This window comes from Cebus imitator, unplaced genomic scaffold (assembly GCF_001604975.1).
Source record: "Cebus imitator isolate Cc_AM_T3 unplaced genomic scaffold, Cebus_imitator-1.0 Scaffold10, whole genome shotgun sequence".
Taxonomy (NCBI): Eukaryota; Metazoa; Chordata; class Mammalia; order Primates; family Cebidae; genus Cebus; species Cebus imitator.
Window position 1 is genome coordinate 10,340,332 of NW_016107325.1, and position 13,519 is coordinate 10,353,850.

Here is a 13,519-nt window from a genome sequence, read left to right on the forward strand (position 1 = left end):
AAAAAAAAAAAGAATGCCTCAAAATGATAAAAGGAAAAGTGATCAAATTTCTCAGACACTGAATAAGTAAAAACAGCTAATACTTTGAAGAAAAAATGCATTCAGAATTACTTTGAAAAGCAGTGTCTAATCATAGCATATATGAGTACTTCAACACTCATAGTATATATAAATTTGGAACAGGAGTTTGGAATTTGCATAAGAAATAAAATTATTATCTGCTTCAAGTATATTTTTACAAAATAGTATTTGCAAAAGCATCCTATATAATATAAGACTATCAAGTATTAATATTAAACGTAACACTAAAAATGTTTTTGTTTCGTTTCATTTTCATTTAACTATTTCTATTGAGAACCTAGAAACCAAAAACTTAGGCACACCAGACACTATGCTGCACTGTATTGCAAAGAAGGTGCAGCATAGAAGAGGAAGCGGAGAAGCAGGGGAAGACAGAGCAATAAGCACAATCAAGCGCAGTGGGGGATATGGTAGAAGTCTATACAGGACATAGGCACAACATAAAAGGAAATTAATCATACTTGGGTAAGAAGAGGTCATAGATTTTCAGGCAGAAAAAAGAGGCAGTAGCAAAGACCTAGTGACAGAAACAGCTTTCCGTGTTCACAGAAATGCAATTTGTTATTTCTGAAAGACAAATGGTAAGGTAGATAGACTACGGGGTAGGAAATAAATCCAGGCAGCTCATGAAAGCCATGCTGAATAGCTGAATAGCTTTTACTCCAGGATATAATTTACAGTCTTAAAAAGTAGAGATTTGGCCCACATGTTTGAAAGGTCACTGCTGCTGCTACGGAGGTCAGATTCTAATTGAGGGCAAGAGAGTGAGTTAACATTTAGAAAAAGACCAATAGAAACTTCCTACATTGGGTGAGGTGAGGAAAGATAAAAATTCTAATAAGAGTATTAGAACATTTACATTTTATAATTTTCTGATTTGCTTTGAAACAATTTTTACTCACTTTTCATAGAACTTACTGAACTAAACTAATGATGTATGCATCTGATATTATAGTAATGAAAATGTACTAACTTGCATAATGTGACAAATACTGTCTCTATCCTGCATAATTCTGAGGGACTGGATTATCTGCATTATAATAATCTCAACTAATACAGTTCAACATACGTAATCTGAATAATTTATCAGATAATCTGATAATTCATCAGATTCAGTGTCCCAGAATCTGATGAATTATCAAGTTCATCCTTGTCATATTATAATTTTTTTTTGTATCAGGACTCCTTTTTATTGATTGTTAATATTACTGAGGAAACAAAAAATTCTTTTTTATAATGAGTTTAATGTATTGCCATTTATCATGTTAGAAAGTAGAAAAATTGCAAGCACACTAATTAATAAATTTATAAATTGTAAGTACTAACCACATGCCAACACAGTAAATTTCAAGTGAAAATAACCGTATATCTAAAAGAAAAAGATCTAATGAGATGAGTGGTTGGCTGGGTAAGTTATGCAGATCTTCAGAATATTGAAAGATTTCATTATTCATCTGTTAATATTACCACTAATCACATCAGACACCCTGTAAATTTTGAGAAGCTGTTGAGCTCATGATGACGGATATATCTTTTTCAAAATAATAATTTTTCTCTTGAAAGGCCAAATTTTGTCACTGACAACAAATACTGTCAAATGTATTTGTAAAATGACAGTCTCCATTTATTTTCAAAAATACGCCTTTTCAATATCTGTTTGAATAATCACAATTTGTCTCTCAGTCATTTTTTAAGTAAAGATAGTGTTCTATAGAAGTGTAGCTAGTTTAGCCTGCAACTCAAACAACTACATAAGTGCTTTACCTTGAGACAACCAACATCAGAGTTGATATACAGCAGATGTTCTTCATGTATATTTTCTATTTCTTAATGTATACTGAATATTAAAAACATATGTACTTAATGGTAGAGATTAAATAAAATTAATTTTTACTGTTTTGTCAAAGACATTCCTTTAGTGCAACTGGCTTTAATTTTATTTATTTACTTGTTTACTTATTTTTACTGGGAATAAATGACAGTGAAGAATACAATGACAGTACAGTTTGTTGTCACTGTCTTGACAAGTGTTAAGGCTTGGGGTTTTCATTGCTCTTCCAAATGTCAACACAGTGAAAAAGGTAAATAATGTTTTTGTGTAATTATGAAAATCGTTTTGACTTGATGAATCTTTTAAAAAGTCTCAAGGGAATGCAAGGGTTTTGAAAATAGCTGCTAAGTCACATTAAACATGTTTTTGATTTTTTTGTTTGTATTACATATGCATCAAAGACTATGAACATTCTGAGAACATGACTGTGAAAATATTTTTTCTTAACTTACTGAATGGAAGGAGGATTAGAAACGAGCAGAGTATGCAAAAACAGAGAGTAAAACAAAATGCCTAGGAATGAAAAAAAAAAAGAGAGAGAGAGAGAGAGAGAGAGACAGAGGGAGAGTAAGATAAAGTGTGGTCCCAGAAAAGATACAGCCAAGATTCCACTTTTTGCTATTCCACAGAGATTTCAGGAAGAAAAATCACAGTCCTATTTTCTTTTTTATTTTTTTTCTTTTTTGAGATGGAGTCTTACTCCGTTGCCCAGGATGAAGTGCAGTGGCTAGGTTCTTCTTAGGTATGCTCAAAGTTCCTTTTTGGAATATCTTACAAAGGCACTCTTGTCTTCATTCATACAAATTGGTCTATAACCCTTTAAAGGCCTTAAATATTAGTGCACCACCTCACAGACTCCTCAAATCACCTGAAACCTGAAACGCTGAGGTCCAGGTGCCACCAAAATGATGGTATTCTAGACCTGATACCAGTCTGTTTTCTCCTTGGTTTTGTCCCAACACACTGACATACATAGCTCAAAATACCAGTGGCCTTTTTAAGTGGCATATCACATTCCAAGGTAATAACAAAACTGCTGCCTGGTAGCATTTGTGAAGTCCCAAAGTAACTCTTTCCAGGATTTTCAAATCTGTTGAATTTCTTAGATTGAAATATGTATGTGACAGAATTCTCTTAGCTTTCTTTCCTCTATGAATATGTAATTGGAAACTCTGAGTTCTGGTTTTTCATCTTTAATCGTTTTTCTTTAATTTTAAAACTATGAATATTTGTTTTACTATAATCTAGATAAGCATTCCCCAACCTTTTTTGGCACCAGGGATCGGTTTTCTGGAAGACAATTGTTTCACAGACGTTGTAGGGAGAGGGGGCTGGCATGAGAACCTCATAAGGAAGGCACAACCTAGTCCCATGCATGCAGAGTTCACAATAGGGTCTGTGCTCCTCTGAGAATCTAATGCCACTGCTGATCTGACAGGAGGCAGAGCTCAGGCGGTCATGCTTCCTGGCCCACTGCTCACCTCCTGCTGTGCGACCCAGTTCCTAACAGGCCAGGGACCAATACTGGTCCATGGCCCAGGGTTTGGGGACCCCTGGTCTAGATATTACTAGGTTATAGCATTAAAAATCTATTCCTCCTCACACAGATTTCTCTCTGCACATCCTCAACACAAATAATTTCACATCCCCAAATGCAGCATACCCTAATAATTACCTCTCTTACTTCATTTTGCCACCTTTGGCTCATTTCACTTATCATTTCCTTTGATAATCTAGTAACTTGATTTTGCCAACTTGATGAATTTGGTTCTAAATAGTTTACAAATTTAAGTACACACTATGTCAGTATTTACAGATGCTTCTTGTTTATTCTTCAGTATTCTAAATTTTTCAATATGAGGTCAAGTTTTGCTAAAACAAACCATTGCAAATAGTAGATTTTTCATAAATATACGATAATTTTTTGAAAAATTTATGCTGAACTTTAAAGAGAAAACTTGGGTTACCAAGTAACATGATTTTCAGAACACCACCCATTTGGTATTTGAAGTCTAATTTTATATTAGACACATTTTCAAAGCTTTTTCATTGTTACAAAATTTTCAAAATACTGTACTTTTATTATTCAAGGTTTGTGGCCTAATTTTATTAATATTCTAAGAGATAAAACATTCTAACATTTAATTGTTTAATCAATAACTTGAACTAAAGTTACTATTTTGATTAAAAGACACAATGAGTATCTTTTCATGAAATAGATTTACTAAATTCTATTTGAAAACTAATGTACACTAACTTTTATTCCAGTTTTTAAGGCAATATATGGTTATTTTGGACTTTTTTTAGGGAAAACAATACCAAAGTATTTGAAAAAAATAAATTATTAATAATGATAACTTTGTTGTGTAAAATTGCAAGTTATTTTATCTACTTTACTATTTTGTATTTTTCTTTTTGCTTTATGTGTTACTTGTGCTTTATGTATTACTTTTGTCATAAGAAAAAATACGACGTAATATTCTATTTTTTAAAACAAAAACTTTATGAAGAAGAAAACAAATTCTAATTCTATAAACCAGAGATAACTATTATATTATCAGCAATTTTTTTCTAAGCAAAAATATGTTAGTTTTTGTTCCATAAGTGAGGCCATACTACATGTACACATATATGTTTTCTGGTACTTTTTAATATATCATTATATCCTAGGCAATTCTGCATAGAATTAAATATTCCTTGAAACATTATGTTTAATGGCACTATAATATTCCATCATTTGCATAGATTATATTTATTTAACCATTCTTTCAACCTTTCAACATTGTGCATGCAGACCGTGTTTCTTTTTCTTTTTTTGAGACAGAGTCTTACTCTGTCATCCAGGCACCAGGCCAGAGTGCAGTGGCATGATTTTGGCTCACTGCAACTTCCACCTCCTGGGTTCAAGTGATTTTCCTGCCTTAGTCTCCTGTAGCTGGGACTACATGTGCACATCACCACACCTAGCCAATTTTTTCTATTTTTAGTAAAGACTGGATTTCACCATGTTGGTCAGGCTGGTCCCAAACTCCTGACCTCAGGTCATCTGCCCACCTCAGCCTTCCAAAGTGCTGGGATTACAGGTGTGAGTCGCAGTGCCTGGCCTATGTAGACTGTTGTTAATCTCTAAAATTTTGTTTGGGTCGATTTAGTTTTCTTATATGGGGATAGTTTTGTGGAACTGTCATTCAAAGGGTCCACTTTACTCTTAGCTAAAAGGATCAGATTCATGACCCAAACTTGATCAACCAGATGTTTACTTCCTGGAATTTTGGTATTAAACATGAATGTCAGGAGAAAAAAAAAAAAAAGAAAAAGAAAGAAAGAGGAGCCTGAAAGCAGTTAAGCTGGTTCATTCTAGAGTATAGCACTTTACAGAAACCAATAAAAAGTGCAACAACTGGGTTATCTGCTCTTATAGTTTCCTCTGCTCCTGGCATTTTCCAGTCTAGATTATAACTACTCCTTGACTCTGTGAACTATAATATCTTTTGAAGACATTGCTTTTATACTTAAATTAACATGACTCAGTATCAGTTTCTTATTGTAATAGTTTGACAATTATTTTTTACCAATTTCCCATGAATTCCTAATTTTATATACTTTTCTGTCACTTTCCTCATTGAAATAAGTAAGCGTCTTAATTCTTATCACAGATAATGAATGTAAATGTGACATTAAAGGCACACCAGTGGAATCAATGTCACCAGCATTTTACTTCTGCCCCCACTTAGTCATCATGCCTCTAATCACAAACTTAATTAATTGCCTTTATTAGAATCTTAACACACACAGATAACTTCTTATTATCCAGTAGGAGGAGGGTATGGATAATTAAAACCCAATATTTATAAAATAACCACAACAAAAAACATACCAATTTAATCTTCTCTGGTTTTGATTTTAGTAGTCATCAAGTACAGCCAAAGACAACTATTAGGGGCTGAATTGTATCCCCCCAAAATTCACATGTTGGAGTCCTAAACTCCTGTACCTCAGAATGTGACTGACTGTACTAGGAGTCAGAGCCTTTGAAGAAGTGATTAAGTGAAATGAGACCTTTAGGTTGAACCACAATCCAATCTGACGAGTGTTCTTAAAAGAATATGAAATTTAGACACAAAAGAGACACTAGGGATGAACTTGCTCAGAGGAAAAGCCAGACATCAGCAAACCGAGTAGAGGGGCTTTAGAAGACACCAAACTTCCCAACACCTTATTTTTGGACTTCAAGCCTCCAGAATTGTGATAAATACTGTTATTTAAGCAACCGAGTCTGTGGTACTTTGTCATGGTAGCCCAAGTTGACTAATACAAAAACCAACCCTATTTGAATGGCACACCTCTATCTCAAGTTAAATAGTTTCCCCAATGGTATTTACAAAACAAAACAAACAAGCAACATATATTACAAAGAACATGGATAACATTTGTATAACTTTGGGAAAGAATGTGCAGTACAGTTTCTTTGAAATAAACAGTAACCTTTCCCCGGAAATATTTGCTTATTACTGAACTGTGTATCATTAGCTCCTTAAATTTTCTGTAGAGTCACAAATGAATATGTTTCCAATAAGAAGAAAAATTTTGTCATGAAGTTAGATCAAGAAAGTGTTTAATAGTTATGGGTATATGGACCAGTTTTCTGATTCTTTAAAGTTATGTGGATTCTCAAGAACAAAGAATCTCACTGACCTTTTCTTGAAAGATGTAACTCTAGCACCCAGTATAAAAAATAATTGATGCTGAAATAATAAACCCATGAACAACAATGTTAATAAGACAATTCACTGGGGAAAGAATAGTCTTTTAAACAAATGGTGCTGAGACAACTAGATATGAACAAACAAAAGAATAATGCTAAACCCCATCTCACTATATATACAAAAAGCTGACTCAAAATGAATCCTAGATCTAAATGTAAGAGCTAAAACCATACAACTCATTGAAAAACAAAATAGAAATAAATGTTTATGACCTAAAGTTAGGCAACGGTTTCTTATACATGAGACTAAAAGCACAAGCGACAAAAAAAGTAATAATAAAGTAGATTCGTCATCAAAATTAAATTAACGTTTGTAGGTAGAACACCAAAGGAGGAATCGGAAATATGAGAACCAAAGGGTTTTGACCATTTACAGAGATAAGCTAAAAAGTCAAGTCGATTCTAAGTTAGAAGAGAAGCAAATTCACATTTTCTAGAGAAGAACTACAGTGTCCATAGGTAACTGAGAATGAGTGGAAGCAAATAGTGAAGAAATATAAAAAGATAAACCCTTGGAATGTGAATTTTGAAGGAAAAATATAACAACAAAAGTTTTAACATAGATGAAAATGAAAGCTGATGTTTATCCAATTTTTTTGAAATCACATTCCTATTCATTCATTTGCAAAAAAATGATTTGCTCAAATCCCTCTGAGTAGCTCCTGTGTCCTGGCCACCATGGGGGATGTAAGCACTGATTTTCATCCTTAATGTTTCTTTCTTGCCTGCACCTAGTCAGTTTGATCATTTCTGGAGGAAGAAAGACTGCCTGGGTGACTGGGGTTGTTTATTACTGATAGTTTGTATCAATCTAACCAATGATCTAATTCAAACAATTTTTTCATCAAACAGTATCTTCAACATTATAAATTTTTTTTTAAAAGTTTTTAGACTAGTCAAGAGCAGTAGTGAGAAGAGGGGAAAGAGTTGAACAACGAGTTTGATCTGTAACTGACTGTGAACATTCAATTGAGATAACTCACTATCTTTGGACCAGTACTTTCCAACATTTTTGAGGCAACTTCATTGCATTCTAAGAACTGCAGAATTTTTTCAGAGAACTTTACAAACTGTGAAAACTTTTTTTGTGTGTGAACATGACTGATTTATATTTTTGCTAACCTAGTAACTTGTTAACATTGAATGTTTTAAATTTATTTAACATAACTCTTTAATTTGTTCTAATTCCATTTGACCCAGCAATCCCACTATTGGGTATATACCCAAAGAACTACAAATTGTTCTACTATAAAGACACATGCACACGTATGTTCATTGCAGCCCTGTGTACAATAGCAAAGACCTGGAACCAACCCAAATGCCCATCAATGGTAGACTGGACAAAGAAAATGTGTTATATATACACCATGGAATACTACACAGCCATAAAAAACGATGAGTTTGTGTCCTTTCTAGGGACTTGGTTGAATCTGGAAATTATAATTCTCAGCAAACTGACCCAAGAACAGAAAGCCAAGCACCGTATGTTCTCACTCGTAAGAGGGTGTTGAACGAGACCACACGAACTCAGGGAGAGGAGCATCACACACAGGGGACGGTTGCGGGGGGGGCAGGTAGGGAAGAGACAATGAGGGGGTGGGGAGGGATGGGAGGGTGGGGAGGGATAACATGGGGGGAGATGCCAGATATAGTATGCACCTAAAGTAAAATAAATAAATTATATATATATATATAAAAGTCAGGGGCAATAGAGCCCTAAGTCCAGTCCCCAAGATTCCACAGATCTGGCTGGACACCTCTATGGTGCTATTTCTGTCTGTTTCTGCTACGCACAGGATCACTCACAAGGTTTGTGCCACTACTCATACTCGTGAGGCACTTCACCTTTCAGGAACTTTTATTCACTCCATCTTTGGCCTCATTCAGATTTCTACTTAAATACCTTCTCCACCTCTTTCATTATTTTCTCTCTGCACGCCCTTCTCATCTTCACTATCTCCTTATCTTGCATTATTTTTCTTCAAAAAACTTCCTTTTACTAATATTTCTTTGCATATTGATTTGCCTATTGTCTAACTCCATCACCAGACTGAAAGCTAAATGTGGGTAGGAATTTAGTTTTATTCACCACATTCCCACACCTAGAACACAGATCCTTCTATCTTCTATTGTATAGGAGAGCACATTTTTTTTAAATGATCAAATGCCTGGGTATGTTGGCTCACTCCTGTAATTCCAGCACTTTGGGAGGTCAAGGCATGCAGATCACTTGAGGTCAGGAGATCGAGACTAGCCTGTCCAACATAGTGAAATCCATCTCTACAAAAATACAAAAATTTGCTGGGCATGGTGGCACTCACCTGTAGTCCCAGCTACTCTGGAGGCTGAGGCAGGAGACTTGCTTGAACCTGGGAGACAGAGATTGCAGTGAGCCAAGATCGTGCCACTGCACTCCAGCCTGGGTGACAGAGTGAGACTCTGTCTCAAAAAAACAAGAAACGAACAAACAAATGTAGTGGATTTGGGTAATCATTCTAAAGCAAATTATTTCTGGAATTTTGACATGTCAGAAAGCAGATGAATTACAGCTCTCATGTATGACTGCACCAACCGAGTCCTGAGTCTCTTGGCTAAGCTGTAACTCCACAATCAGATGGATAATGAGGAAATGTCATGAGCACAGGTGCCATGGCCATGCTGTGGCTGAACGGCCTGGGTTCCGCACTTACTAACTGTATAACCCAGCAAATTAATTGAACCTCACTGTGCCTTGGTTTTCTCACCTGTACAATTAACAATAGTACCTGCCTCATAGGATTAAATGAGATCATATTTGCAAAGTACTGTTTAGGATAGTGGCTGGCACAGAGTAAATTCTACACGTTTTTGTTAAATAAAACAATAAATAGAAATCTAGGAATGGGGACAAAATTTAAAAGTTGGAAAAGCAAAATTCGGGGCAGCTTTGGGAAATCTGGCATAACTTCTTTTTCTGATCACAAGCGCAATGAGAATAAATTTCTTCCCACCCTACCCTAAACTAATTAATCTAAATTGAGCTGGAAAACATGTTTCATTCACTAATTAGAATTTCAAAGGGAAGTGACAGCCTCACAGGTCACAGGCCCATTGACCCTAAGGGTGACCATACAGGTCACCTTCAATTGCTGATTCTCTCCCCACCCTTCTTTGGGCTCTGTTTCTCCCACCCTCCCTCTTCTGAGGTAGCTGGAAGAACATAGGCTTTGTGCCCTTTGGCAAAAGTACAGGGCGAAAGCAGGTTCAGCCTCTCCAACTGACCAGGAAGAAAGCCATACCTTTCAAGGTTCCCAGGCTAAATTTCAGAGAGATGCTTTTGTGTGTCACTGTCATGCTTACACCAACGTAAACCCTTGGGAAATGCTTTGTCAGTGATGTCCTAGAAGTAACACCGAGCAAGCCCCAGTTTTTACTTCTTCTTCAGCAGTACCCAGATGAGGTGTTCTTATGTTTACCCTCCCTGAATCTCTGGATTCCCTGATAGTACACTGTAAACAAGGAACTAGAATGTTTCTTACTGGATTCCTCTGTTGGTGGTGATAGAGTTTACTTTGGGTCTCTAATGGGTCTGATTGTCCCTGGTACCTCTGGTTGGCACAGCAGAAACCTGGCTGAGCTCCTCAGTGCCTTCTTGAATGTTGTATAATTAATTAGGCTAACACTTGTGCCCCTTCTGCCCCAACCCATAGATTGAGAATCCTTCCTGCCATGTCTTAAAGAGAAATTTCCATAATAAATGAGTCTCCACACAACACATTTCCTAGCAAGAGGGGCATGTAAACAAAGTCTATTAGTATTGGCAGCAAAATCTAATGTGTTATTTTTACCAGTATGAGCACTTTGGGTATCTTGTTCTCCTATACAAATATGTGAAACAAAACAGACAAACAATGTGAAGGCAGGAGGAAAAAAAGCCACACAAATGAGTTACAGTGAATTTAATGAAAACTAATTCCACTGCCGGGTCCGTGTAATATAACCAGCCACTTGTGCTCTGTTCTAGTGGTTTATAATGTTACCTCACCCTCTCCACGAAATTGGTTTCCCGTAAATCTCTGTGGCCATTCATTCCTGTCTACACATTATGTTCCTAAAATAGACACCAGCTAAAAATCTCTTCCAGGAGCTTTGTGAAGGAAGGCCTAAATTGCAACACTCCTCCTAGAAGAGAGATGTGATTTTGTAATTGCTTCAGAGCAATTACAAAAGCAACAACCATAAAAGAGAGTTTTAAAAGAGTTTTCTCGCCATAGTTATTCTCCTGAAATGCACAGCTGAGGGAAAGAGAAGTGTCAGAACGTGCGGAAGCTCCCAGTTGCATCACCCCAGCGTGCCAGGTATTGCAGCAAATATGAAAGGTAAGCTACCCACTTCTCTGAGCAGGAGAAACTAAAGCAGGAATCACCAACCTCAGGATGGAATTTTCCTATTTCTGTCTGGCAACATCCTCTTGGGATGATTTAAAGTGCTTTTTGGAGAAATATGTTCTGTTACTATACTAGCGCATCAGAAATACCATGTGAACCTGCAAATCCATAGAAAAAGAAGCCACATTTTATACGTGTGATAGCTACAGCACTTGGCAATTTGCAAGTTTGCTACTGCACTAAGAAATATTTAGTCACATGCACATATTGACGGCAAGATACCCTGCCTTGACTTAATTGTTGCATTGGACAGGTGAAAAGAACCTACCCACCACTCTAGACTGATTTGTTTAAAAGGAATGACAGTCACCAGTAAGTAACCAAAGAGAACAAAAATGAGAAGTAAACGCGGCAAGTGTATCGGGTATTTAAACACATACTTCAAACAGGTAGGAGTCAGGGAATCCATTATAACAAAGACGCTTGGACAAGCCTCACCTCCACCCAGAAATAATTCTTGTGCTGTTTGGAAAAGCAAGACGGTTCACACTAGGAACCAAGCAGTATCTGCAGTATCATTGCTGATTGTGACCTCTGTCTAAGTAAAAGTAAGTCAATCTTTCCTATTTGGCATTGCATGTAAAAGGGGACTCTTTATCACTTCCCTCAAGCTCCTTTTTCAGTGTGGCTCGCTAGGAGTTAGGAGGAAAAAATCATTGCCCTCTCCTTGTCCAAGGCATGAGGGATTTCTTCTCAAAAGACCAGCCTCAGCCTCAGGAAGCTGAATACCCCTGCAATGCTGGGCTCCAGCAACAGCCCTACTGCCTTCTTTCTTCCTGTGGAGTTAAAACTGAGATCTAATTTTTGCTCTGTCCTTAAGAACAATATGACCTCTATTCACAGCCAGCTAGTACACTTCCAAAGCATCAGTGAAGAAGGGGGCTTCAATAGGATCAAAGGAGACCTTGAATAGGATGCAGGCAAGCAAAGGCAAGAACTGGTCAGGTGCCAAGCTATTTCAGGCCAAAGAATCTTATCTTCTACCAAAATGCTGAACTGCAAAACAAACCTGATTTCAGTTCATGGAAGGTTGAGAGAGGAGGGGGGGAGGGGAGGGGAGGAGAAGGGGAGGAGAGGGAGGAGGGGGACAGTTGGTCTGAATACACATACAAAAATGGACTTCCTGCTCTGCCCAAACTGAATTTCCATGGGCTCTTTTTCCAAAGGAATAACTGGAATGAATACACTTAAAATCAGGATGAAACAATTAGATGGCTTACCTGATTAAAAGGAAAATTACCCATCTGCAGTGAGGAACAGCATTTCCCAAAGACGAGATGGTAACAATGTGCCTTCAGTTGCGATTGTTCAGATTCCTTTTTGCAAAAGGTGACAAAGTATTTACGAGGGCTGCAGTCTCACTGGGGCAGAACACACAGACACACAAACACACACAAACGCACACATACACACATGCACCAGAGACCTCTGCAGTATCCTCTCGGCTTCATCCTCGCCTCACTCTATGGTACCTAATACAAATCAGCAAATAGCTTGTAAAAAAAAAAAAAAAAAAGAGTCAAGACAGCACCTTACATTACATCGCCATCTAGTGGCTAAATATTAAACACTTTCTCACAATCCAGATTTATGATTTCTTCCTAACCTCTTTTCTCTCAGCCTCCTTTTTTCTCTTTTCTTTAATCTCTCACTATTGCTTCTCTTTCCTTCCCAATTGCTATATAATATCATGAACTTAATGACTCAAAGAGGAAAAGGTTTAAAGTAAACATAGCTATTTTCAAGTAGCATGTGAAAAACTTCAGCATTATTTTTGTTTGAAAATGTTGCTTTATTCCTAATACAAATCATTGTTTTCTATAAAAATGATACATTTCATAAATAAAACATTGTCTTTCTATTCCACCAGGAGACAATCAGGTGGCCCTTTATTACAGATCTATGGCTTGAAATTTTTCTCAGTTTTAATATTGTGTTTTAAGAGTAGGTTTCTATATTTTAGTGAACAGCTCAGTCACAAAATGTGTTTTACTTCAAGTTCAACACTGATCAACACGTGCCTTTAAGAAAGCCACTGAACTCTTCTTTGGACATTTACATTTTTACTATCTTCATCTGTAATTAGAGATTAAACAAGACTTTCAACCCACTCTCAATTTCTATGATTTTACTATGTTTTACTCCAATGTTTTCCCATTTTGTGGACACAATCTAAAACTTAATTATAGTAGTCCATTTTAATAAGCAAATATATATATATATATTCCAATTGCCTATTACCCAAAGATAGAATTACGATAACCATGACTATCAGGTTTTTCTATGAAAATGGAAATCCATGCTAAGCTATTTATGACTCTAGGAACTGAGAGTAGAGCTTTACATGTTATATATTGTATTATAAAATGGAATCAGCCTTAAACATTCAGTTGTAAATCAAATCACAATTAACTA

At 36.4% G+C, this 13,519-nt stretch overlaps 1 protein-coding gene across 4 annotated transcripts in view; it reads right to left on the reverse strand.

The window, feature by feature from the left end:
* The window catches only part of LOC108317712 (sodium channel protein type 1 subunit alpha), a 144,683-nt gene that overhangs the window by 112,747 nt on the left and 18,417 nt on the right, over positions 1-13,519 (reverse strand). For 3 of the 4 annotated variants that reach the window (XM_017548370.2, XM_017548385.2, XM_017548376.2), the window contains exon 1: positions 12,325-12,596. The exons of the other annotated variant lie outside the window; for it this stretch is intronic. The gene's annotated coding sequence lies outside the window, so the exon portion shown is untranslated. Of the gene's footprint in view, positions 1-12,324; positions 12,597-13,519 lie in introns of those variants that run through there. 4 annotated transcript variants of the gene reach the window in all.